Raw genomic sequence first — 25,288 nt, forward strand, 5'->3', positions numbered from 1 at the left:
CCCGTTTTGTTGGTTAGGAAGAAAAATGACGAATTTCGTTTTTGTTTTGATGGTCGTACTTTAAACGATGTCACTAAACATGACACCTACCCGCTTCCAAATATCGATAGGATCCTCTCTCTTTTACGAGGTGCAAAATTTATCTCGTCTATTGATCTTAAGAAAGCTTTCTGGCAAATCCCCTTGGAAAAATCATCTCGTGAAAAAACTGCTTTCGCCGTAGTAGGTCGAGGGTTATTCCAATTTACCGTTATGCCTTTTGGTTTGTGTAATTCAGCACAAACACAACAACGTCTAGTAGATGCAATTTTCGGACCTGAATTCGAACCCTTTATTTTTTTTTATCTTGACGATATAATAGTATGTTCCCCTACCTTTGAAGAACATATCTCTCTTCTTTCTAAAGTTAAAGAAAAGCTAAAGGACGCAAATCTTACCATTAACGTAGATAAATGCGAGTTCTTCAAAACTTCCCTTAAGTTTCTCGGTTATATCGTTGGTGATAATTCTCTTCGGTCGGACCCCGAAAAAATATCTGCTATGATAACCTATCCCAGACCTACAAACACTACCGAAATTAAACGCTTCATTGGACTTTGCTCTTGGTACCGCCGTTTTATTAAAAATTTCTCTACCCTTGCTCTCCAATAAACGATCTCCTAAAGGGTAAAGGAAAAGAAAAGAAACAAACCATTACTTGGAATCCTGAAGCTGAAAAGTCTTTTATCTTAATCAAGCAAGCCTTAGTATCTGCCCCCGTACTGGTTCAACCAGATTTTTCGAAACCCTTCGTCGTTCAAGCCGACGCCAGTGATACTGGAGTTGGAGCTGTTTTGACGCAAAAATTAGATGATAGCGAACAAGTTATATGTTACGCTAGTCGATCTCTGACTAAAGCCGAGCGAAATTTCTCTGTCACAGAACGTGAGTGCCTTGCCGTCCTTTTCGCCATTGAAAAATTTCGTCCGTACGTTGAAGGAACCAAGTTCACCGTCATCACTGACCACTATTCCCTTCTCTGGTTGACTACCCTCAAAAATCCCTCTGGTCGTCTTTGTCGTTGGGCCATGCGCCTCAAACAACATAACTTTACTCTTGTTCACCGAAAGGGATCCTGCCATAAAGTACCGGATGCACTCAGTAGAATGCACGAACAAGTCCCTCTGGACGAAACTCCTGTAAGTCCCGAATTAGCTTCTCTCGATGTTGATCTAAATAGAATCGAGCCCTGGTACGATAACTTACGGTCAAAAATTATCGCTAATCCAGATAACTTCCCCCAATGGAAAGTAGAAAATGAATATGTTTATAAGTATGTACCTACCTGTCTACCTTTTAAATCTAACGAAATAGAATGGAAAATTTTAGTACCTTCTCCCCAGAAACACGACGTTCTCAAATCCTGTCATGAACCTCCTACTTGTAGCCATTTAGGCTATTTTAAAACTTTATCCCGGGTCAAAGAGAGATTTTACTGGCCGAAGATGAGGAGAGACGTCCTCAAATACGTTCGTTCTTGCCAAGTCTGTGGAGCACAGAAAGCTCCAAATGTTCCTCAAATGGGTTTAATGGGAAATCAGAAGAAAGCCGAGTTCCCGTGGCAAATAATTGCTATTGATTTTATCGGTCCCCTCACGCGCAGTAAAAAAGGTTTCTCTTGGTTACTCGTCGTGACTGACTGGTTCTCTAAATATACGTTAATACAACCCCTACGCAAAGCTACCGCCCAGAATGTCGCTAACTTCCTAGAAAATAATGTTTTCTTAACTTTCGGTGTTCCCCAACACATCATATGCGACAATGCCTCTAATTTTAATAACAAAATTCTTAAGAATCTTTGTCATGAATACAGAGTTCAAAAAATCTGGTTCACTGCCGTTTATTCCCCCCAATGCAACTTCGTAGAAAGAAGTAATCGTACCATTTGTACCGCTATTCGCAGCTATATTACCGAACATTCCGAATGGGATAGAGAAATTTTTAAAATTCAACAAGCTATTAATACCGCCCGCCATGAAGTTACTCAACACTCCCCAGCTTTTCTGAATTTTGCCCGCAACGTTCCCTTATTAGGAGATTATTATAATCGTCCCTATGACCAGCTCCAAAATATCGAATTCTCTCCCGGTAACAGAGACGAATATGCCTCTGAAATAACTGGATTGTCAACTGTCTTCAAGGAAGTCCAAACCCACCTATCTAAAGCCTATGAAAGAAATGCCAAATACTATAATCTCCGCAAACGAGATGTTCAATTTTCTGTTGGTGATACCGTGTGGCGCAAAAATATTGTTCTTAGTAGTGCTCCAAAACGGTTCATGTCTAAGCTTGCTCCCAAGTATGTCAAGGGTACAATATCTAAAAAATTCTCTCGTCTGGTGTATCAAATAAAAAACGAAGATGGTACTAATGCTGGACGCTGGCATATAAAAGATTTAAAGCCGTGTTATAATGACTCTTTTGATTCCGAAGTCTCAGAAAATGAGCAAGAATAACTATTTACCATGCTAGAAATATATATATTATACCTTTTGTAACTGTCGTCTAACGCCCACATCTAACTTTATTGACTAGGAACTTTTACCTCAAATATCTATATATGTTATAATACGTCTGTAGTAAAAACGGTTATTTTACTATTTCCTACTATTTCTTATCTGACACTCATACATACATTGTTGTAACAAGATTCGTGAAAACACCTCTCATGTCTTTCTACCGATATATCTTACCTGTCCATGTAAATTGATGTTTGTTGAGACCCCTATAATTCATGGTTAGTCTTAATTGCTTTGATTTCTACCTATCTATGTCTTTATTTTTACTTTCGACGTCATGCGATTTACCTTAAATTTTTCGTCCTATCTTATAACACACCTTACCTCATTGCGTTGATAAAATAATCTTATATAGGCTGTGCTGTAGTCCTTACAAGCGAAGAAATCTTATCGTGTGTTACCTTTATTTAAAAATGTTTACCTTATCTTCAAATAAAAATGGAAGGATATCTTACCTGTTGGAAATATACCTTACCTTCCAACGAAAAATTTACCTTACCTTCAAATGAAAATTGAAGGGTACCTTATCTGTTGAAAATATACCTTATCTTCCAACAAAAATTGGAAAAGATTTACCTTACCTTCAAATGAAAATTGAAGGGTACCTTATCTGTTAGAAACACACCTTACCTTCCAAAGAAAATTGGAAACATATCGTATCTTGAATAAAACTACCTTTTTCCAAATGGAATAATTAAGGACTACCTTATTTAAGAAAACTTAAGATTTTCTTGCCTTTACCTTTTAAAAAGTACAATTGCCTTATACCTTATCTTTACTGATACAGTGTTTCTAACAAGACTTCCCCTAAATCCCTAAACACACCGTCCGGCTGTGACATCTCTGTCGTGTTTAGAATTCCCAAATCGTGTAGTACTCTCTTTCCTACTTGGTTTAACTTTTGATGTGAGACCCAACATAGAAATAACATCTTCTCTACCCCTTTTCGTCATAGAGATCAGCATCTGCCAGAGATACTAGGCACTGAGGAAGGCTAGGACTGATGTTAGCGGACGTTCGCCAGTTGACTCGCCGAAAATAGTATCTGGATCCTAGTTTCTATTGACCATCTGTGGTAAGAATTCAGTCGTTCTTCAACCGGAATGAGGCCAATTAAATGACTCTCTTAGTGTTAATTTTGGTGCCTAAGAGGTTAGTCCCATCAATACCAGAATAAATACCCTATGTGCACCTGAAAAATTATGTACCATATGTACCCCCGGCTCCTAAACCTCGGGTTTTTGCAACCACATTACTGAAATATAATTTTTAACTCTATTAAATCTCAATCTCTTGTTAATACTGCATAGACTTTTGATAATCATTAAGAGATACTAAGTACGCAAATCCTCATTACAATTCTCCTTGTTAGTTACAAACTCCCTACCTACCTAACCAAACTTAACATTAGTCTTATTACCTTTATGCCGGGTTACGAAAAACGTTGGCATACTAATCGTCTATTATTACCGCTTATATTTCAATAAGTACCGTTATATGGATTTTTAGCTATCTTCTTACACCACTGAAACTAGGTTAAGTCTATCTTTCTAGTGATGATATCTAAGCAAAATACTCGGACTATCTATTGATACAGTGTTATTTAAACCAAGGTGCCTTACGTTAACAATCTCGCGACGAACTCACTCTCTCGCTCATTGTTTAACGATCTCCATATTGCCTTGTTTGCCTTACGTGTCCTATTTTGCTGTAACAATATCGAGCGGATACCCTCTTATACCTTTTGACACATAAGTGTATATATTAACATAGTTGTATAAAAATATTATATAGGTTAAATAAATTCATTAAGCTTGTACTTTCATACCTTTTGTAAAAATTATAATTATTAAGCATATACCTTTATAACTTTTGTAAAACTTGTAGAATTACTTTTATGTTTTGTCTATTGCGTTAGATAGATAATATTTAGTGTATCGTTTATGTTATGTTATAATGTTACTTGGTCATATTGTACGTATGTGTTATCGTAGTAACGTAAACTTTCCTTGTTTTTCTCAACTTGTCTTTACGATAGTTCTCCCATGCTTCCTTGTTTCACAGTTCCGATGCAAACTCAGTACACCCAGTTTACATCGTGGAAAGGGCTGTGAAGCATGTTCATAATTTCTTTAAATTATTCCCTTTAATAAACTATTTTCACGCCGCCCATGCCTGCATACCTTCGTTTTGTTACGCCTTTTTTTAACAAAGAAATAACTTCGCCAAATGTTTCTTCTTCTTTTTATCTTGTTTTGGTACATAAAAATCTTTCCTAATAACAAAGGAAAAAGGACCTATTGTGAAATCTCCGAGCTACCTTCTCAGAAAATCAGAAGAGTTGTTTTTCGTAGAAACTTTACTTTCTATTGGTAAACGCTACAAAAATAAACCCCAGTAGCCCGGATATTTAATGTCAATTTCGCGTGGCATCCTTCAGCCAATATCCCCTCCCTATTTTCAACCTTCGCTTGTCTAAGCCCTTCTAAATTCACAATCCGATATTCATTTCCAAGTTGGTTCCTGTGGCAAGCGGTCTTATCTTCGACAATCGGCGGTAAGTGGATTTTCAATTCACCCTTATTTATCTTTGCACAGTGTGTCTTATATTGATTATTTTCTCTTTTGTCAAACAGACGTCTTCCAACTGAAGTCACTTCTGTTTGCCGTTCCTATTTTATACCAATTCAGATTGTATACCGATTCCTATTATACACCGTCCATCCGTGTACAATTTTCAAGCATTCACCGCAAAGTTAGTTCACCTGATCATCAGTCATCTTTATGTTACCTCAACCACCTGTAGTACCCCGGTACCGGTAGCTGCCTCTGTTCGTCGGCCTAACAGACAATCTAAGGGATTACGTTAGGAAGACTGCAATTTATTGTGGTCGTGTCGTCCCAACTACCTGTTGTGGTGGACCGAAGTCAAGTGCCTTATTGAGGGCGTCATACCATTATTTGAATACACCTGTGAGTATAAGTTTTATTGACTAAACTGTGGTAACGAAATCTTTAGCAGTTGATTTATGACTCCAGTTCAGTGTACCTTCTTATTTATGGAGTTTTGGTTTGACTGAGTAATATAGTAAAAATACAGGATAATATATACGTATAATTAACGGACCATTTATTTTATATATGTAGATATAATTATAATGTTCCTTGCCTTTTTTTTAATTCTTGAGGATACTAAATTATTTATAACTATTTTTTTGAGATATTTTTTTGTTTGTAATTAATAATCAGTTACGCACTAATCATGCTATTTAATCAACTGTTTAATAAAATTTAATATGGTACATTTACTTTAACAAATATACCTAAATATAGTTTTGTTAAAGAACTATTTGCTTTTTATTTCTTTTATATTTTTTTATACAATTTGGATTTATATTTTTGTGTTTCTCTTCTAGGCATTTTTTATTGAATTATATTATTATATTTATTTGTTTGATCGTATATTTTAAGTATATGTGTCGAAATATTAGGAGTGTACCGCATAATTCCGATACTTTTCTCTTTCACGGTTTACTTTATCCTCGCGTGAGTTCTCTAGCTGTACCTTACCTTTCTCGTCGTCCTTTTTTATGTGCCTTAAGGTTTCCCTGTTCCTCTAAAAATATAGTGGTGCCCAAATAACTTTTCTTCTCTTATCTCTTATCTTCTCTTCTAACTTCTTGTCTTTGTGTCGTAAGTACTTCTTTATTTGATCCGTGATATTTGAGCTGTAACAAGAACCCCGACCAAGATACCTCTACCAGACTGAAGCCCGAGCCTAGTACCGTTCTTTGTGTAACCTTCAATCGATCATCCAGAGGGTACAAGGTACCTTTCTGGGATTGGTGTGGGATAGAATGAACAGGGAGCGAACCCAGGGCTGACCAGTCGGGTAGAGTTTCTCCACCATTCTGATGGATGGAACGGTGGGCGCTTTTCTCTCAAATATCTTCGAAAAATTTCTCCTCTCGTTCCTTCAAGCAGTGTGATGTTGTTTAACACCCTGGTCTTAATAAGAATAGACGTTATATCACTCTATCAACGAACTGCTAAATCACTATTCAAAATAATTAAATTTCACTAAACAACACTCCACACATACACTCTAGTAAGAAACTTCTTTCCAACTAAAACGCTTTCCACAGGCATCCGGTAGGTTGTAAACGGAGAAGGGATCAAACGTCTTACTAATTTTCATCACCTTTGTTTTTTACTGCTGAGAAAGAGTACACAATCTTCACTCCACCTTAATATTTTATTCATTATTCTTTCTAGATTTTATAAATTATCAGTTATTATTGCAGTGCTATCGGTATACTTCTCTGCATCTAAAACTCATTATATACCCATATTTGGACATAGGCCTCTGATTTCTATTTTTCTCTGTCCATTGCGATTTTTATCCATCTTGGACCAATATGTCTCTTTAAATCATCTGCCTACATTATCCGTGGTCTTCCTTTGGATCCTTTTGATTCCAATGTCCCCAGTACAGCACTTGTTTGTTTCTTCTATCTATCGGCCTTCTGCTGGATATTTCCACTTTATGTCTGATGCTTTTTCTAGGACTTCTTTCACCTTCGCAACATTTTGTATCTACCCATTACGTTTTCTGTCTTTTAAGCTTACTCCTAATAATCGACTTTTTATCACTTTCTGGATCATCATTAATTGATCCATGTTCGATCTTGCATTGCCCATGTTTGACATCCGTATGTCATTACTGGTAGGATGTATTGGTCGAAGTTTTTTTTTTGTTTAAGGTATTGCGGATACTGATTATTTGGTAATATAAAAGCTAGCTTTCCAAATGCTCTCCATACTAATCCTGTTCTATGTTAAATTCTATGCTTTGTTCTACGCATATATGTAGCTTGAGACGTGCTCTATCTTATTATTTCGCATTTCTATTGTGATAACTCATTGTTTTTGTTTTCTCATAGTTCATTCTAATGCCGATCTTTCGTAGTTCTCTATTTAGTTTCGAAAGTATATTATTTAACTACCTACTCTTCATCACTTCCTGCCAGAAAGATATCGTCCTCGTATTGTAGATTGTTAAGATATTCCCAATTTATTCGTATTCCTTTGCCTTGCCAATTTACTTTCTTGAACACATCCTCTAGGGCTTGGTTAAACATTTTTGGTGTTATTGTGACACTTTGATTTATTTCTCTGTTTAGTGTTATTGGGTCCATGAGTACATGCATCTTAATTCGTGTTTTGCTTTCTGGTATATGTTCTCAATAAGTTAGGTATATATGTAGTCTTCCTACTGCTGTTTAGTGAGAATTTTATTACCCAGTGTTCCACAATGTCAAAAGCTTTCTCAAAGTCTACAAAAGCTGCATATATTCGGATGTTATATTTATTGGCAATTTCGATAATGAATTTCGTAGTTAACGAGTGGTCACTGGCACTATATTCTTTTGTGAATCAGTAACTTAATATTGTTAATTAAAATCACCTTTTTCCTGCTGTTTCTGAATTTTCTTCTTTCATTAATTATAACCAAATTTCGTTTGTCATCCAGTTTTTTTCTTGGGATCATTTTGTTCTGTTTAATTGTAATACTGTAAACACTGTATTAGAATTAAAATAATTATAAAAAATATTAGAATAATAATAATTCTTACAAAACATTTTGCATTACGAAACATACGAAATTATCTCTTTGTTATCAATGACGTTGTTATTATGATTTACACTTGTCTTAACATAAATATTGTACAGTAATTTATAGGACTGCTGTACTTGAGATTTAGGTAAATTAAATTAGCTTTTTACTCGACACAACTTTATAGACGGGTTTGATACTTACTTGAAATGTGTAGAGTATGAGATATTACAAAAATACTCCCATCTAGGGACTCATAAATTTTTAGTGGAAATATTTTTAAATAAATAATCAAATTGTCCAATTCATTATTTTGCTTATAACTTAAAAACTTGTCTATTTAGAGATTTGACATCAACAGACAACTTTTTCAGATATTGTTCTGAAGCTATTTTCTTGTGTAATTTTAAAGTAATTACTATTTAAATGGGAATAAGCCACAATTAAAGGTTAAAGTACGTTTACTGACGTTTCAATTTCCACTTCGGAAATCGTTCTCAAAATACAAACATTAGTACACTAATGTTTGTATTTTAAAAACGATTTACGAAGTAGAAATTGAAACGTCAATAAACGTACTTTAACCTTTAATTGTGGCTTATTCCCATTTAAATAGTAATACATTTTTCAGAAAAAAAAGATACACAAAAAGAGATATGCTAAATTAAAATCGGATAATAAACAAAAAAAGTTATTGCAAAATGACCAACAAAATCGCTGTTTTTAAATATCGTTAATAACTTGTTTTATTATAATTTATTAAAATTTGTTTAAATGTACCTCAACTTAAGAATTTTATCATGTTTGAATTATGTGCAAAAGATAGGCTAGATCGGTCGACTAGTTTTAGCGAAATTTAATTTGTTTATAAAATTCTTTGAAAATGAGCCAATTTATAAGGGTGGTCCAGATAATTTGACTGAATGGATCTCGATAATCCGGTGCTTATTTTCTTCTTTAAGACGTATAGTAATAAGCAATGAAAAACAAGTTTAAAACAATTACATTTATGTACACAAAATGATTTAATAATAAATAGCACTTTTTAAGCTTATAAACATTTACAATACCTCCGTAGAATTTAGTTCAAATTAAAAAAAATTTCTCAAAAATATTTGAAATTCTGATTAAAAAACAACTTTTAGAACAATAAAAAAATGATCTAGCACACTTAGGAGCCTAGATAGTATTTTTTTAATCACTGTTACGTTAATTAACAACATTAAGGGCTGAAAATAACCAATTTTTTATAAGAAACCTCAAAGTTTTTAATAAAAGTTTTAGCAAACCTAATTATAAAAAATTGTTTACACAGGAGTGGTCTAAACAAAGAGTACTTTGCGATTGTACTAGAGTAAAAGCAGTGACTGTAACCAACTGAAAATTTAACAGTTTCAAAATAGAGAGCTCGGCTTATCTTGGCTTATACTGGACTAAATTTGCTATTTCTTTTTTTAAACTGGGGCAAAACGTTAAAATAATAATATTTATCGTATTTTCGTTGCAAAATTACTTTGTGACGTCCTCTCGTGGGAGTCACTATCCGGGTAGCTTTTAGACAGTCAGAGACAGAGTTCAAAATAAAAATAAAACTTTATTGTCTTCCTTAAATTAAATTGACAAAAATCTTATGTACATATTTACAATTTGGTTTAGTCTTCTCAGTACCTGGCCTATTTATTCAAATTAAGCTTGACCTTGTCATATGGAACCAGTCTTATCGGCAAGCGAGTGTGTATCTGAAATTTTACGGTAACGTTGTATCGATTTAATAACAGCGGACGATAGGTACAAAGAAACTCAACACGTCCCTTAAGCGATTCGGGTTAATAGGACACTCTTCGACAGTCTCAACACGACTGCTTCAGAGTACGGGTAGTGAAGAGCTCAACACGCACTTCGGATAGCGGCGGTAAAAGGAAAGGAAACAACTTGTGAACTCAACACGTCCACAAGCCGGAGTAGGGAAGAAGAGAACCTTCAGTCAACACCTGTCGATTCTCCCTCTATGAGGAAATGTTGCCGTTTATATAGCGGAGCTTTGCCCTTTCTACTGTCGATACACTCCTACTTCATGGGTTGGTTCGCGCGCACGCTGGTTTAACGGTGATGGCTTGGACTCATCGTTACAACTTAAACAAAATAGCTTATAATTACATGATGTACAAATCTATTCTTAAGTCACTTTTTTTTGTTATTTTTATTTATTTATTTAAAATATAATTATAATGAATACATTTTATTTATAACTATTATTAAATTGTTATTTATAAACAATTTTTTTATATACTCTTATGAACAAATAAACAAATTAGTTTTTTAGTATTAAAAAAAATATATTTTTTTTTGGTACCCCATTTTGCTTATTTAAAGCACGCCGTAGCGTGTTTAAATTGAACTCTCAAAAACGCGCGTGTTTTAAAATTACCATGGCAACATCAACAGTTTTAAATATTTATCGGAACTGACAGGAGTACATAACTTGTAACATCAAATAGATAAAATATGAATAAATGATTACTAACAATAATTTCAAAAGCTTCATTCAAATATTTGGAAATCTTAATCTTTTAAATAAATGTGAAAAGTACAGTTGGTATTGTTTGAAATATTTACATTTTCTTTTTTAATGGCACTCCCAATAATGTTTGAAACATTCTTTTCATTTTCTTTTAAACAATATACAACCAGTAATAACAATTAATCTGATGTGAAATATTGCAAATTAATTTTTGTTTTTCTCATTTCCATAATAACGAAAGGTATACCGATGTACATCACAAATTCAACCAGTTTACATTATTAGCTCTTATTTAAATTTTATGTAGTAATAATACACGACTTTACGGTACTTTAAGGGTACCAATAAAAACAAATAGCGTAAAGTATTACAACACTTCTTGCTCTCGAAAAATCGCGCGTGTTTTAAAGACCTCAGTATCCATTTATACTTTAATATACTATTTAGAACAAAAAATCGTATATAATATAATATATGAAAAAATTTAACTTTAAGTTTAAATCCATTAATTGAATTTGCCTGGCTATGGCTTATAGGAAAAATATTTACTAAAAAGAAATGATGGTCAAAAATGGTTTGAAAAATTTGTTTTTCTTCAAACGTCAAATAATGATGACATTACTTATCTAACTTGATCCTGTCAAAGTTTGATGTCTCCGCCGGCAGCAGTCTTTTTTCCCATTTCTTTACGGCGGAGGGAAAAATGTTGTCATGGCAACAATATGAAACATGTCACAAAGCAACAATACAAATGTCATTAACAACAATTAAACATCATTTTTATTTATAGTAATATTAAAAGTACAATTAGTTAATGAGGCATTTTCAAAATTGAAACCGTGCAAAAATGTTCCCGACTCTTGATACGCATTAGTAATTGTTGATGATACTGATGGTCGAGAACAACTTTCAGCAATCATTCCCGATGTTGGTGAATCATGAGGGTTTAAAATTTTTTGAGCATTATCGTTCTTATCGGACTTGGAGGGCCCCAAACGTGCTACTGCATCATTAGCCGCGGACTCAATTTCGTTTAGGTTTTCCATTTTCGCACTAAATTTGCGCTTGCGGTTGCAACAACAATAAGCTGTCTTTAATACTTGCAAACAACTGTCAAACAACTGTAACCAGGGAGACGCAAATCCCACCGACGACTTAATTATTTTAATTTCTAACATCTAGACGACTTTGATAGTTGTCACAGTTAATTTCGAGTAAAAATAGCGTATGAATTGTACTATTTATGGTTGAAAATTGCTACGTTTGAAGAAAAAATAGTATATTCGGCAAAGAAGCGACTTTTCTTGACTTGCCCACTATTACGCGCCTCACTTCGTTCGGCGCGTCAAGAAAAGTCATGCTTCTCCGCCTCATAAAGTAATATACTATTACACAAATTGTAAAATTATTTTTTTTGTCCGTTACGTAAGTTTTTTAGGTTAATTATCTGATTCTGAGCAAAAAATGTTGCTGCTAACTTTCTCTTAAATGCATCGTTTTCGAGTTATAAATAATTTCAAGACTTATTAAGAAAAATTAATATGTTAAATTTAGCAATCACCAAATTAAACCTAAACTCCTAAACTTTTAAAAGATCCCAAAGAGTTTTTAACAATAATTTTATAACAACCCATTGTTTTTTAATTGTTAATTTCTTGTTATAATTGCTCATAATATAATATTATATAAATACGATTTTTTTAATACTTACTAAAAAACTGATTTGTTTAAATTTAATCAGAGAATATGGAAAAATTGTTTATAATTAACAATTTAATAATAATTATAAATAACATTTATGTAATATAATTATATTTTAAATAAATAAATAAAAAAATAACAATAAAAAGGAGACTATAGTAGCTGCTTTGTTTCGGATAATTTTGCAATGAATATACAATAAATGTTCTTATTTGAAGGTACCCCAGTTTAAAAAAAGAAATAGCAAATTTGGTCCAGTCCGACATAATGTCATTTTTTTTCGGGCGCTCTATTTTGAAATTTGTTGGATTTTTGATAGAGCACGGCTGCCAACTTTAGTCGGTTAACACTCCTTTAACTCTAGTCAGAACGCAAGTACTCTTTGTTTATAACACTCCTGTTTAAAAAAATTTTTGTTTGCTTAAACTTTTATTAAAAACTTTGACTTTTCTTATAAAAGATTGGTTAATTTCCGCCCTTAATGTTGTTAGTTAACGTAACAGTTATTAAACAGAAAAGATATATTGGCTCCTAAGTATCCTAGATAATTTTTTTGGTTTTAAAAGTTGTGTTTTTAACAAGCTTTCCAACTATTTTCTAGCCAGTTAATTGGAACTAAATTCTACGGAGTTATTGTAATTGTTTATAAGCTTAAAAAGTACCATTTATTATTAAATCTTTTTGTGTACATAACTATAAATTTTTTAAACTTTTTGAAGTTATACTTCTATACGCGGGCTCCACGTTGGAAATTTGTATGGGAGTGAATCTGTGAAACCATTACATATGTAAGATAATGAGTAAGAGAGAGACAAAAGATATATTTTCTCTCTCTTCCTCTCTCGAATATAAAAATGTTCCTTTTGTATTATATAATTTAATATTATACATATTATATATATATATATATATATATACATGTAATATTATACATATAATAAAATATTTATTAATATTATTATTTATGTGATATGTTTTGTATTATTTATTAAATGTTCATAACTATATTATTCTTTTGTATTTCAAAATAATAATCTCAATAAATTACTGTATGATCCAGAACTGTCAATTTTGAAATACATTTGTGTTATGTCCTCGGTAGTGTAGTAGTCACGCGGGAGACCGGAGTTCGATTCCCAGTCGGAGAGGACTTTTTTATTAATGTGATTACATTATTGTCATTTTTCAATACTTATGGATATTGCATTTTAATTTGTATTGTATTATTATATATGGAATTATGTTGCACTGTATTGTAGTGTATTTTTTTATGTATATTATTGTCATTTTTAAATACTTATGAATATTGCAGTTTAATTTGTATTGTATTATTATATTAATAACAAAATAAACAATGAATTTTACTGCAGAGTATGTGTAAAAAAATTTTGCATTCAACTCCTTTCATACATATATGAAAATAAAAATATACATTTTCATCAAAATATTGATTCAATCCTTCATTGTTAGTAAGTTGTTATTAATTCTGTTTCTCTTTCTGCTATGTCTTACCTATAAAATTACATATGTAATGATTGTGCAGATTGACTCCCAAATAAATTTGTAACGGCGAATGCGTGTATAGAAGTGTAACTTCCACTGGCAGTTCCACTGGACTGCCACACCTGTTTTTTTTCCCTAGGTTATTAGTATACGTCTTAACCAAGAAAATAAGCACCGGATTATTGAGATCCATTCAGTTAAATTATCTGGAACAGCCATAGAAATTAACTCATTTTAAAAAGATCTTATAAATCACATTAAATTTCGGAAAAACTAATCAACTCATATAGCTCATTTTTTGCACACAATTTATACACGATAAGACCCTCAAGTTCACTTACATTTAAACAAATTTTAATAAATAATCAAACCTAATTAACAATATTCAAAAACAGCGATTTTGTTGTTTATTTTGTAATAACTTTTTTGTCTATCATCCAATTTTAATTTAGCATATTTTATTTTGTGTATCTTTTTTTTTTGAAAAAGTTGTCTGTTGACTTCAAATCTCTAATTAGACAAGTTTTTAAGTAATGAGCAAAATAATAAGTTTGGCGGTTTGATTGTTTATTTAAAAATATTTCCACTAAAAAATTGATGGATCCCTAGATGAGAGTCTTTTTGTAATATCTCATACTAAATTTCAACTGTCAAACCCGTCAATACAGTTGAGACAAAAATAGGTTACTTTTTTACTAACTTGATTGGTCTAATTGCTGAGGTTATTGTTATAAGTTAAAATAAAAATGTTGTTCTTCGTCACTTTGTTTGGCTATCAGTGATTTTAAACCGCTCGTTACAAAAATTGGTGTTTAGGGAGCCAAGTGTAGTATATATCTATTTATGAACTAATCCCATTCAGATTAATTTCAGGGGGGCAGATTTGAGATATAAAAAATTGGTAGATAAGCAATAAAAAATATAGACGTAAATTGAGAGTCTTCACTAAGAGGGGAGAGGAGGAAAGGTTTTCCTCAGAAAAGTTTTGAAAATAACTTTTTTGGAGCCAAAATTATAACCCAACGCCATAGTACAAAAATGAAGCAAACTAAATATAATTTACATATTTAAAAACTGTTTTAATACTTTTTACAAAAAAGTGATGCAAATTTAACAAGTTTATTTCCTCCTGGATAAGCCTTCGATTTGTGAAGCAAGATAAATTGTCTGTTCCTAAACACTATTATTTAAACAACAATTTACGCGGATCAATTGTAGATTCTTGTAAAACTTTCTCTACAAACTCTTCCTTTTTTGGTAATATTTGTTTTTGATGAATGCTCATTAAAGCTAACCCATTAAGGCTATCTTCGACCATTGTACTCCGCAACCATGTTTTTATTCTTTGAAGACTGCTGAACGACCTGTCAACTGTACACTTAGTGCATGGCAATGTTACGAGAATTTCCAGCAACTTTTTTGTTAACGGATAAAAAGTAGTGGACGCTCGAACCAGTTTAAAAATTTCAAGGATGTTGAAGTTGTCTCATTATTAAGACGTTTTTTATATCAATGTTCTACCCATACTTCTAGCTCTGCATCTATCTCATAGTGGTTTAAGGATTGTTTCAGTTTGAATTTAAGGCAATTTAAATCAATTTTTGAAAAATGCTTGAGATGCAGAAGGCTCAGAGCGAAGGCTAGCGTATTTTCTTTGAAAACCGTGTCTCTAGAGAAGATATGATAGAATTCAGATACGGAAGAATCATGGATCGCCTCCAGTATTCACTAGGCGTATCAGCTGGTAAATTGCTTCTATGCTATTGCCTGTCTACAGTTCTAGGGGTAGATAATTCAAAACCGCATTCTTAGGCTATCTTATTGGATTCATGCAATAAAGTGTTTGTTACGTTCTCTGCGGTCTGTCTGTGTTTTTTAAAAATATCCATGGTTTGACGAATATGTTCAGCTACCTTTAAAACATTAGTTTGCGCAGATTAAAGCAGGTTGACTATAGGCTCTAGGTATTTAGATTATTTTGCAATCAAAATGACAGCGACGATAAATCCTGACTTGAATGCTGCAGAATGGAATTGATAAGATGTTTTTCTAGTGGCCAAATTTCCTTCAACGAATAGGGTTTGCAAGGCCCTAATTCCTTCTTAATACTGATTCACGGAAGAAATTGGTTATATCTTTAATAGTGGCGATAGTATTTCGCATTTTATTTAAACGATTCAAATCGTTCACAACTGAATTTAATCCGTGTGACGCACAGTGGAAAAAAAGATTTGGTGTATTTTTTCCTTAAAATTGCTTGAACTCTGCCTTTCTTTCCCGACATAGTGGAACACTATCAAACCACAGCCCGACACATTTGAGTGGATCAACTTCATGATTTGTCAGGAAATCAGCAATTGTATTTGCAATGCTTGGTGCATTCAGAGCATCGAGCTGTACAAACCCTGTAAATTCTTCACGAATTTCTTCTGCTTCCTCATCAAAACAGCTCAAACCAATTGACAACTCTTCTTTGCCTGAAATGTCAGTGGTTTCGTTAGCTAATATTGCGTAGTAGTTTGTTTTTTTGACTTTTTCAAAAATTTCTCTTCTAATTACGTGGCCGCATATGCCAATTATTTCATTTTGTATCATCACTGACTTGTATGATTCATTCTTAGCGCCATGTTTAAACTGCTGCTGCAAAATTTTGTCTCCGACATTAATTAGAAAATTACACAAGTCTTGAAGAACACCCTTACTCGATTCTTTCCCACGGAGAGGTAAGTGATGAGTGCCTGAGAAGATAATACATGAGATAACTGAACATAAAACTTTTCTGTTAATTTCTATTGTTTTGGTCGCAAACTCGTTAATCTGAATATCAACTGGTTTCGCTTTTAAAAATAGCTTCCGCAGCCTCGCTAGCCATCTTATGGTATTGATTTTTTGCATGATCTTTGCAACATGTGTGGACATCTTTGTATTATTGTATTTATTAAAGGCCCTTATAATAAATGACCCAATATCCCTTTGATTGTCCCTTTCGGTGTAGGAAAGACGACACAGAATTTACAAAAGGCTCCTTTTAAGCGCTTTAAATATACTAGTCACGGGCTCTAAAAGTCCAACCATTTATGGTTAAATTTTTTTTTAATGTGCAGTATCCCTCACAAAATCATAATCTGTAGGCGGCACCCACGTTTCTTTCAGCAATTTCATATTTTCTTGAACTGACAGCGTAGATACACTTCCCACGTATCTGCCAATATCATAAAGGTGGTCATCAGTATGTAAGACAATAACTCGGTATCTGATACTTCTTTGTATTTCTTATTTTCTAAGATTGGTCCTGTTTGAACATCTGAACTAGTTGATGGAACATCCAGTTTACTTATTTTATAATCTCATTCATCTCTGCAATTAGGCGCAGGAGAGCTTGAATTGTTTTTTCTTTTCTGGTCTCGCGAACCTAAAAACATAGAAAAATGCTGGTACCCCAATATATTCATGTTTTCTTACTCACTCCCATCCTTTAGTTTAGGCTATTGTTCACAATAAAAAATTTGAAATAATAAGAAAGAAAACCGAAACGGAATTTTTATGACTGAATATGTTGGTAAGTATGGTATAGGTACCTACCTTCTGAGTTCTATTAAATTTGTTTGCATTTTTAAGAACAGTATCTACATTTCTGAGGGAGGGAGGTAAAATACTAATTTTTTGCAACCCAAAATATTATTTTTTTCCAAAACTTGTCCAAAAAATGTAAAAAATTACAATATTTATTTTTGTTTTAATTTTTATCCATGACTTTTTTGTGACTCAAAATAGGTATAGCCATTGCTTCAAGAAAAAAGTTCTAAGGTCATGTCAAGAAAAAAATGTTCATTTTCTTTAGTTTTTCTCAATAACCTGTATTTAGCATTGTTCCTGTAGTGATCCTTTCCCAAATTAATATGCTCCTTTTCTAACTTGGCTGCACCGTACTCAAGACGACCAATAGTTAGAAATACGTATATACGGTTGCCTTCCATCTTGTACACATATTTTATTATATTATTTTCCTTTGTTGCGAGCTATGCCGATATCTTTTACTTTTATATTACTATCAACTCGCATTAACTTTTTTCTTATATATATTCTCTAGTGTTAGGGCAAAAGGACTTAAGTCCATTTTTGGCCAAAATGAGTTATCTACACATTTGGTTGTAAATTGTGAAGAAGTTTGTTTCGGTAAAAAAGAATTAAGTCTATCTTAAAATATAAGGTTTTTATTAAGACTGGTTCAACGAACTTAAGTTACATCAAACTATTTTTGTTTGAGCAAACGAACATATGTATAACTTAAATCCTTTTTACCGAATGCTATTTTGTAGTTTTGTCCAATATAAACGACTTATGAAACTTAAGTCCTCTGTATCAATAGTCCATGCGTAGGTGGCGGTGTAAGTATATATGACATAAATCTTACTGATCGTGCTAAAATATTCACTTGATTGATAAACGCTAAAAGTAAAGTGACTGAGTATAATATCAATTTCTAGGCTTGTTTATTATTAAAATAATGTCTAACCGAAGTGCAAAGATTTTGGATTTATGTAGAAAAAATAACGTATATGGTAAGTAAATTATAATACAAATATACCTAAGTACCTACATACATTATAATTAAATACACGTTTTGACGTTATCTATTAAGAGTGCATCTTCAAAAATTATTAGTTTTATTGATTTTAAACATATCAAAAGCAAAATATACTTAATAATAATATAATTTATAAACAAGTTTAACGCATAAGTAATCTTTTAAATATTAAATTTATCACAATTATTAAGGGAATACTTAGTCGGAAAATGTCGCCTGTCAAAATTTTCAATGTGTTTTAAATGTATTCATTTTTTTTTCAAATCCTGAGAAAACTAATAAATATTTTTAAACGATTTAAACGTCGAATGAAAGATTATGTTATTACCAAGGGCCAAAAGTCCCTAAAAACTTCTATAGTGTTTATTAGTAAGTTACAGGGGCGAAAAAAAAAGAGAAAATTTAGTGACTTTAATTTCAAGTATTTCATTCCAAAGAAACTTTTTGGTTATTCTAAGGGACTTTTGGTCCTCGGTCATAATGCAATATTTTTTTTGCGTTTAATTTTTTCAAAAATATTTTTAAAACACATTGAACATTTTGACAGTAGACATTTTGCGCCTTTGTCCTTAAATTAAATAATTAGCTTGTCAATACATTGTATAAAATATAGCTTTGATAGAAAAAACTTTTGACTAATCCATGATTATTTTATTTTTAGAAGAAAACACTGAGAGAAGTGAACTAGATGATGAATATTATTGGGATGGTTATGATTCTGAAAAAGATCCGCCTTACGTTTATTCAGAAAATGACTCGGATAGCAACGAAACTCTCAAAACAACTCAAAATTTGCGACCACGTAGTTCATCGGATCATATAACTGCTGAAAGTATACAGTTAAAGACGTGTAAACTAAACTCTTCTGAAGTAAATAACATCCACAATGAAGAAACTGTCGTATGTCAACAGGTACCACAAGTATTAAAGAAATACTCCAGAAAACTAAGGAAAGAGAGAACTTTAAAACGACATTTGGGTCAGGAATATGCTACAGCACAGGGAAAAATTCAAAGAAAGCGCGTAATAAAAGACTTAAAAAACTGCAGATTAAAATGCAAGGAATGGTTATCTGAAGAACTGAGAAGTGACATTTTTAAAGAATATTGGGGACTAGGAAGTTATGAAAAGAGACACTATTTTATAGCAAACTGCATCACGTCAGCCGAAGTTGAAACACGTAGAAAAAAAAAGGAAGGAAGTTCAAAGGAAAGAAACATAACTTTCACCTATTTTTTCCAAATAAATGGACAGCGGTATAGGAACTGTAAACAATGTTTCCAAATAACTTTGGATGAAACTGATAAATTTATACAAAGTACCCTGAGAAACAAATCGAATAGTGTAACCGGAATGTACATGCAAGATAAAAGAGGAAAACACACACCTACTAACAAAACTTCTGACGCCAGGTTACAAGAAGTTATTGCTCATAGAAATTCATTTCCTAAATATGAGAGCCATTACACGAGGCGGGTCAATAATAAACAGTATCTAAACTCAGATCTCAATTTGACGAAAATGTACCAACTTTACTTAGAGATGTGTCAAAACCCAGTAGGAAGAACTATATATGAAAGAGAATTTCATAAACTTAATCTTAAGTTTAAGGTCCCTAAAACAGACGTCTGTCATACCTGTGAAGAATTAAGCATGAGAATCGCTGTTACTAAAGATACGGAAGAAATGAGCCAGTTGATGATCTCTCAAACAACACACCACCTTGATGCAGACTTAGCTTATAAATGTAAGAAGTTGGATAAAGAGAAGGCCAAGCAAGATACCTCATTTGGCTGTTACACTTTTGATCTTCAGCAGTGCCTGCCAACGCCGTTTTTGGAAACTTCTGTTTCTTTTTATAAAAGAAAGTACTGGACTTACAACTTAACTTTACATAACTGTGCTTCAGGAGCAGCTTCCTGTTATATCTGGCATGAATCAATCGCTCACCGTGGTGCAAATGAGATTGCTTCTTGTCTTTTCAAGGAAATAATGAACCTGCCACCTGAAGTCACTAAAATAACCTTTTACTCAGATACATGCGCAGGGCAGAATAAAAATTTCCACGTAGCTGCCATGTTCATGAAAGTCATGCAAATGAAAAGCTCAATAAATGAGATCAACCATAAATTTATGATCTCTGGGCATTCACACATGGAATGCGATGTTGACCATTCCCTTATTGAAAAACAGAAAAAAAAAATCGGGAATAAAAATTGCTCATCCTCATGATTGGGCAACTCTCATTAGATACACAAACAAAAAACGTCCATTTAAGGTAAATGAATTAACTTCAGATGACTTCTATGATTTTGCTGCTTTATTAAGGACAACGTTTGTAAAGAAGCAAACAAATGTTGATGGAGAGTTGTTCAAATTGCAGAAATGTCGTTGGCTGCAATACAGAAAAAAATATGCTACAATATTTTATAAGAGTTCTCTGGAAGAGTCAGAAAATTTTATGGAAATTAATTTTACTATAAAGAGGTAGACAAAGTGCTATAGAACTAAAGCAAAAGTATGATGGGTTAATACCTATAGCTTTTGAAAAAAAGCAACATCTTCTAGATCTCTTACCGCTCGTACCAGAAGTATACAAAAATTTTTATCAAGAACTGCCAACTACAAGTATGAACGATAAGGACCCAGATTTAGAGGAGTTTGTTTCTGATGACGAATAACTTCATCATAGTTATATTATAATTTAAAAACTAAATATTACTGTTATTAAAATGTAAACTTGTGTATTTAATATGATTAAAAAATCTGGTCAAAAAAACTTAAGTATTTTATTCTGTGATCCAAAGGACTTAAGTCAGATCAAACTTTATTATTTTACAATATTTCATATTAAACCCTAGCATGTATTGTAAATAAGCTATTTTTGACCCATATGTGCAGACAACATCATATTTAGTTAGGATAAAAATAGATTGAGCATGTTTCATCAAATCTTTAAAAAAATTTTCTGCAATATTCCATTTACTGACTTAAGTTCTTTTGCCCTAACACTAGATATATATATATATATATATATATATATATATATATATATATATATATATATATATATATATATAAGAAATAATGGATATTATTGACTGTCGATATAAACAAAAAATGCAGTTTATTAGGGCTGCAGTCAGTAGGTTTGGCCGGGATGTTATAGAAACACTCTTTTGACTTTTGGTCGAGCTTTCGGAATTCCTTTATTCCTTCTTCAAGACACTGTAATTAGAAAGAAAGTGTAAATATTTACAACATATCTCAAATTGTCATTACAACTTACTAGTCGTTGAGATTATTTGTGTAAAGCTACGACACTCAACATTAAACATTTCGGAATTCGGAATTCTGTGTGAAAACGGTATCGAAGTTGTACACAAAGACAAAGGATCCTTTCACAATACAGGAGTCGTCGAATGTTGTTTATTCTATACCGTGTGTCAATTGTGAAAACGTATATCGGAGAATCATCTCGTAATTTTCACAATAGAGTAATATCACATCGCAGCGACATAAAAACCAAAAAGATAAACGCATGCGCGCTCACAGAACATGCATTAACTCTAAAACATGAATTTAATTTCGATGATTCCTGTATTTTGGCAAAGGAAAAAAACCATACAAAACGTGTTTTCTTGGAAATGTGTTTCATAAAATCTAATACGTCTTGTATAAATAAAAAGTCAGACATAGATAAATTGAGCAACATTTATTGTTACTTACTGACAAAACATCAAAAATAAAATAAAGATTTACTTTTACATATACACACCATAATACACATGTATACAAAACATGTTGCATACTATCAAGACAGGTTTAATATTATTTCCATTATTATAATAGCAAGAACTCCTAATTACCTTTTAAACCACACTATTTTTGTTTTGTTTTTTTTTTCTGTTCTCTATGGATCAGTCAAAACACACCATTAAAAGATGTCACGAACAAAATTTTAACTTTTAATCTAAATTTTAAAATATATTTTGTCCATTATTTTAAATGTTATATTTTATATGTGTGTTTTTAATGTTGAGTGTCGTAGCTTTACACAAATAATCTCAACGACTAGTAAGTTGTAATGACAATTTGAGATATGTTGTAAATATTTACACTTTCTTTCTAATTAAAGTGTCTTGAAGAAGAAATAAAGGAATTCCGAAAGCTCGACCAAAAGTCAAAAGAGTGTTTCTATAACATCCCGGCCAAACCTACTGACTGCAGCCCTAATAAACTGCGTTTTTTGTATATATATACACACACACACATATATATATATATATATATATATATATATATATATATATATATATATATATATATATATATATATATATATATATATATATAAGTAAAAAGTAATGGCATGTCTCGCAAAACAGAAAACCAAAAATGGTATATCGATGGAAGGCAACCGTATATACGTATTTCTGACTATTGGTCGTCTTCAGTACGGTGCAGCCAAGTTAGAAAAGGAGCATATTAACTTGGGAAAGGATCAATACAGGAACAATGCAACCAATTTGTGGCATTAGAGTTAGAAGACCCTGATGGTTTCCAGGGCAACAACTAACACCAACCACGGAGGAAGCTACAGCTACCTGAGGAAAGGAATGCCAAACGTTGAAACGTTTAAAACAAATGGAAAAGGATAATGCGAGTGAATAATAAAAGTAAAAAGTAATGGCATGTACATGCCATTACTTTTTACTTTTATTATTCACTCGCATTATCCTTTTCCATATATATATATATATATATATATATATATATATATATATATATTTTAGATTTTTTTAATGGTTTATTTATGTTTGTCTATTGGTGTAATTTCTGAGGGAACGTATAATAAAATAAATTTTAAAACCAAATAAAATCTGCTTGAATGTTACCAGAAATATCAAAGTGCCTCTTTTCGTAAATAAAAGTGACAAAAGTATTTATTTTAGAAATTTTTGAAGATTTTAACAAGACGATAGATTGTTTCTTTTGTATAGCAGATAAGGGAGACTTTTTAAATCTTACTTTAGTATGCCCAAATATTAGGATTTTCTTTGCTTAAAACCACGCTGCTCATTAACGATTATCTTCCTACATTGCTAAGTTAGAAGAGAGCTTATGAAATAGAGCTTATCGAAAACTGTAATCAAATATTGCTATAAACCCCTCTATAGTTTTTCTTCCGCCATATTTATTTGTATGCTATGTCAGAATGTGCCGACGTTGGCGATCACCATGGTAAAGTCTTCACGGTCTTCTGCCCCATAAAATAGTTGTTAGGCTGAAAAAAGTTAAGAAAGGGCAAATTCTATAAGCTGGTAGTTAAGTTAAATAAAAGTAACTTCTTACGAGATTTTATTGTCAGCCTGCATAGTTAATATTAGTAATTACATACAAAAAAAGTATTAAAACGAGTTTATGGAAAAGCAATGAGATAGGTAAGGTATTGATTCATACTCCAAGATTAACTAGTTAGTAAATGAAATAATGTATAAAGTAAAACTTAATAAATCACAGTTCATATTCGACAAATAATGGAACGAAATATTCAATCAAAATTATTAACAGTGATTCTACTTAATTGCTAGATATTTAATATAAGTAACCAGCTACAATTTTAACTTATTATAAGAAGAAACAAATAACAGAAACACATTATGATAAAGAAAAGACATAACTTACCTCTGATATGGTTCAGAATTGTATATAATAGTTCGATATAAAACTGATAGCTAAGATAGGACCTTTTAAAACTCCGCAAGCGGTCAATAGTTCAACTAATATGCCTATTAGGGGGATGCTTTGAAAGAGATTAACATATCTAAAATTTCGACATACTGATTACGAGGGCTAATGTATATGTTTTCACCCGGAGAAAACTTACTACTACGATACTAAAATGTGAAGTTTACAATTTTACACATTTTAGCTTATGTTTTTCATTTTTATCGAATTTTTCATTTATCCATTTTTCTTTAGCCGTTTTTATTTATCTCTATAATGTTTTGTCGTAAATATCTATATTTAACCTCATTTTTGATTTAGCTATTTTTTAGATTTAGCTACTAGTAAGGTAGTTGGTTTTTTGTTTTTGTCGCTGATATTTTTTAGGAGTAATTTAATGTCTTCTACAATGGAGCATTATACCGAGCGATAAACCTGACTATTCTCGATTGAATTTGAAACTGTTAAAAATAAAATCTCTCATTTGTTTGAGAAGTAGCTACTAGGTGAGACATTAAAAATTTAATATGCATACTGTTTTCATCACTTCAGAAAAAGTACAAATAATAAAATGGTTAATTTATATGTTACAGTTTTTCTCGATGACGTGTTCAATTACACAAAATGTCGATGAAGTGGACTGAACTGACAAAACAGTAAGGAATTTTTTGAAAAGAAACAACTACTATTTTTATGGGTTGCAGACCACTCGAGAAATGTTTTCTGATGATCTATGGAATTCTGTGAAATTATGATGAAGAAATGCAATGACTAGCCAGGCGTTAAAGGCACTATAATCAAAACGAATTGACTCCAAGTTAGGTTGGAACTGTCTTTAGAATCTGATTCGGATCGAAAAAAGAAACAAAGTAAGTTTACTTTGGATGCTGGACATACTGGTATTAAAAGGAAAGAAAAAAAAGGACCTTCTTGCCAAGAGAGAGACAAAAGAAACATTCTTAGGCACATAACCTGTTGTCGACATAGCAAGAAGCACACTTAAAATAACAATATCGCACGGGGTCGAAGAGATGAAACGTAACCACTGGTACGAACAAATGAGTCTTAAA

General features: G+C 32.2%; 1 protein-coding gene across 3 annotated transcripts in view; it reads right to left on the reverse strand.

Annotated features, from left to right (window-relative positions):
• Positions 1 to 24,294, reverse strand: part of LOC140436979 (retinaldehyde-binding protein 1-like) — a 124,486-nt gene extending 100,192 nt beyond the window's left edge. For 2 of the 3 annotated variants that reach the window (XM_072526176.1, XM_072526171.1), the window contains exons 1-2: positions 24,177 to 24,294; positions 23,520 to 23,775 (exon numbers count right to left, since the gene is read on the reverse strand). The gene's annotated coding sequence lies outside the window, so the exon portion shown is untranslated. The remainder of the gene's footprint in view (positions 1 to 23,519; positions 23,776 to 24,176) is intronic. The other variant, XM_072526177.1, reaches the window with a different exon arrangement.
• Between the last annotated feature and the right edge of the window lie 994 nt (positions 24,295 to 25,288).

The sequence above is a fragment of the Diabrotica undecimpunctata genome, chromosome 3 (assembly GCF_040954645.1).
Source record: "Diabrotica undecimpunctata isolate CICGRU chromosome 3, icDiaUnde3, whole genome shotgun sequence".
Classification (NCBI taxonomy): Eukaryota; Metazoa; Arthropoda; class Insecta; order Coleoptera; family Chrysomelidae; genus Diabrotica; species Diabrotica undecimpunctata.